Below are 3,139 nucleotides of genomic sequence, written 5' to 3'. Positions count from 1 at the left end.
GGCGGGCGACCGGCGTCCGAGCCCCGCGGCCGGCGTTTCCCTCTCCGGCCGGGGGCGGCGGGGCCGGGAGGGGACACGGGCGCCCCGGGCCCTTGGCATCCCGCGCGGGCTGTCTCGGTGCCCCGAGCGGACTGTTGGGGTCGAGGTCAAGGAAAGTTCGCACCGAAATTCCCTCTAATTTATTCAAAGGGTTGGCGGTGGCGGCGCGTAGTTCTTTTTCCCTCTTCCGCCTACACCCGCGCCTGCGTCTCCCAGTGTCGGCTCGTTCCTTTCCCTTTACCGGATTCGATGGGCTCACTGCGTGTGATTTCGTGAGTTCGCGTGGAACAACTGTTTCTTTGCTCGGCACCCTGCCTTTGTTAGTGTTGCTCGGGGTTGTTTGTGGTGGTGGGTGTGAAAGAGACGGACGTGGGCTTGTTTTTCTAGTCGCTGACTATCTGAAGATTTAGGGCTCCTTGCTGATCTTTGGGGAGGGAGGAGGAACAAATGCCTGCCAGGTCTCACACCTACAGTAGCTTTTGTTTATTCAGGCACATGCGATTTAAAAAAGAAAAGAAAAGCACCGTGCAAGATAATCAGTAAGGAGCTTTCCTTCTGAAAATCCAGGCCTGTCTCAGAACCGTCTCCAGAGAAAGCATCGTTTTTTGTGAGTGCTGTGACAGCCTGCCTTTTTCTTTCTACTGTGTGTGTCCATTGTGGCTGAAGTTTCAAAGTAAGGGATGATGCAGAAGTTGCGTGATTGCTGTTGTGGCTTCCAGGGACGACGCGCTCAGCGGTGAGATGACAGGAGGGCCTTATTTCAGGACGTCTCTATCCAGAGGCTCTAATTGCTTGTCGTGGGTAACTCGCCCACACCTCAGCAACACAATAAGAAAACTGTTCCCTGCCCGGGTTCATTTTTCATCTTGCTTATAATTACCCCTTTAAATTGTATTGGAGGCAGGTGAGCTAGCTGTACCGGAACCATTATTTAAAAATAAACCAGGCAGCACCGGTGTTGCCTGGCCCAGCATTTTCAATTGGTGTAAATATTTTCGAATCAGCTTTACTCCGATGTAGGTACCAGGCCTAAATACGCCATACTGATTAAAGTGTTTGTCCTCTCTCCATCCCTCGTTCCCATTTGCAGTTACTTGATATTTCTGTGCAGGTGGTGTATCATTTGTGTAATACAGCAAGTCTTGGGAAGCTGTAGGCGGGGTCCTGAGACGATTTTCTGGAGGTGGGTGATGCCAGAGGCTCCCGTAGACCCAGACAGGATCAAGTTTCTTCTGAGGGTAGGGATTTGTCCTTGATTTAGTTTTGACCCCTGCAACCATAGGCATGTAACCAAACACATTTTTCCTTTTGCAGTGACCTTTGGTTTTAATCTCTTGAAGAGTTGATCGCCTTTGCATTTTTTAAGGCAATTACAAGTGTTGACTTCTTACACTTTGTGGAATAGAAGTTTTTTTTTTTTTTTTCTTCAGCCAAAATCATTAAAGCAGTAAGAAGAAGTAATTCTCACTTTCTCAGCTGCAGTTATTATTTGAAAACTATATTTTGGTGTGGAGTTTTGATTTCTAGCAATTTTGCGTTTAAGATGAAATATAACTGAGTAGATTAGAAGAAAAATCAACCTGAGAGTAATTAGCCGAATGTATTTAAGCTGCAGTCGTCTACATAATCAAGGCCAAGTTGTGTGTGTATAAAAGGTCTCATTTGTGAGTCTCCCAAGGCTAATGGAGGCATCGCTGAGGCCTTATAAATAATGTAAGTTGTATATAATGTAGAGTCTCCAGAGACGGCAGAGAAAGCATCATTACCAGCCTTTTCAACCTGCTTGAGATCTTAAATTGATTTACAGCACTGAACTGGTGCAAAATGATACATCAGGATGACATGGGATCAGCCTGTAAAAGTCTATGATGTCAGCCTATTAGTTCAGCCATCATAATTAAACCATAATACAGGGGCAGCTAAGCAGGAGTCTGGCGTTATACTTCAGATATGGGTGGTACATGGACTTTGTGATAGTGGAATGGCTGAGGTGGCAAAGAACACTAGTGTTTCTGCAAGAGGGGCAACTACAGAATTATGAATTTCTTGGGGAAGAAGTGGAAGACAAATGCAGGCATGTTCATTCTTGATTGAATAAGTAGCTTTCCATTTGTTGGTGTGGAGCCAGATCCATTGGCAGTGCTGATAAGGGCCTTTGCAGTTCTGATCTGTGTATTGAATCCTGCTTCATGTGAGCTTGAATTTAATTTGGCCTTGGGGACCTTTAAAATACCAGAGGACCACCTACTTTATCACTGATCCTGTTACTAGCATTGAGTTTGTGCTGTATTGATGTATGAAGTGACATGTTATTTCTTTCACTGATATAGGTACTAGCCTCCACTGAAAACAAACATATTCAAATTGAACTTAAGAGCAAATCAGGAAAAGAAAACCCTGTTTCTGCTTAAATTTCTATAATCTTTATTTAATTTAGGGATCATTTACAGTGTGTTGCCCAGTGAGGTAGCCATAACTACATCTATTTGTTCAAATTGAAATAAAACTTAAAAATTCATCTTCTCAGTGCCATCTGAATTTCAGTAGCATAGTGGCTACCATATTGGATTATGTGTGCAGTAGAGTTCAACGTCAGAAAGATTTGCAAGACCGGCGGTGGCGAACATGCCACGTGTGTGCCACAGTGAGCTCTGTGTCATTGAAAGCTCAAAGGTTCACCATCGTTGTCCTGGGCTGTGCCACCCCAGGACCTTTGCCTCTTTTTTTCACGAGTTCCTTCTGTTAATGCGTTGTTTGTAGGATCAAAGAGAGGAATACTATGCATAGCAGTTAACTTTACTACTAACTACTAATTACCTGTTTCTGTTAAAGCAGGCAATTTGGAAGTTAAGGTTAAAGCTACTATATAAAATGAGATTGACTTTTCTGTAGATACTTATTATTAATGCCATGGATTGTAATTGGACTGAGATCATTGGACAGGAGAGATAGCTCTGGTAATTTTGTCTGAGTTTTCATTGTATGCAAAGCATTATTTATAATAGTTACAATCTCATGCAAGCCTCAGAACGTCTCTATGGGCTGTTGTTAGCACATTTTACAGGAAAAGAAACTGAGGCTAGGGATTCAGTGTCTTGCC

At 43.9% G+C, this 3,139-nt stretch overlaps 1 protein-coding gene and 1 pseudogene across 4 annotated transcripts in view; both read left to right on the top strand.

The window, feature by feature from the left end:
* LOC111813809 overlaps positions 1-1,195 on the top strand; it is a 35,479-nt pseudogene extending 34,284 nt beyond the window's left edge.
* Positions 2-3,139, top strand: part of Smad1 (SMAD family member 1) — a 75,992-nt gene continuing 72,854 nt past the window's right edge. Inside the window, exons 1-3 of one of the 4 annotated variants that reach the window (XM_023705725.1) lie at positions 176-311; positions 531-646; positions 1,151-1,277. The gene's annotated coding sequence lies outside the window, so the exon portion shown is untranslated. Of the gene's footprint in view, positions 312-346; positions 647-710; positions 776-1,150; positions 1,278-3,139 lie in introns of those variants that run through there. The other 3 variants (XM_023705726.1, XM_023705728.1, XM_023705729.1) reach the window with 3 other exon arrangements.

This window comes from Octodon degus, unplaced genomic scaffold, assembly GCF_000260255.1.
Source record: "Octodon degus isolate 3935 unplaced genomic scaffold, OctDeg1.0 scaffold00227, whole genome shotgun sequence".
Lineage (NCBI taxonomy): Eukaryota > Metazoa > Chordata > Mammalia > Rodentia > Octodontidae > Octodon > Octodon degus.
This window is presented reverse-complemented; position numbering and strand designations above follow the sequence as displayed.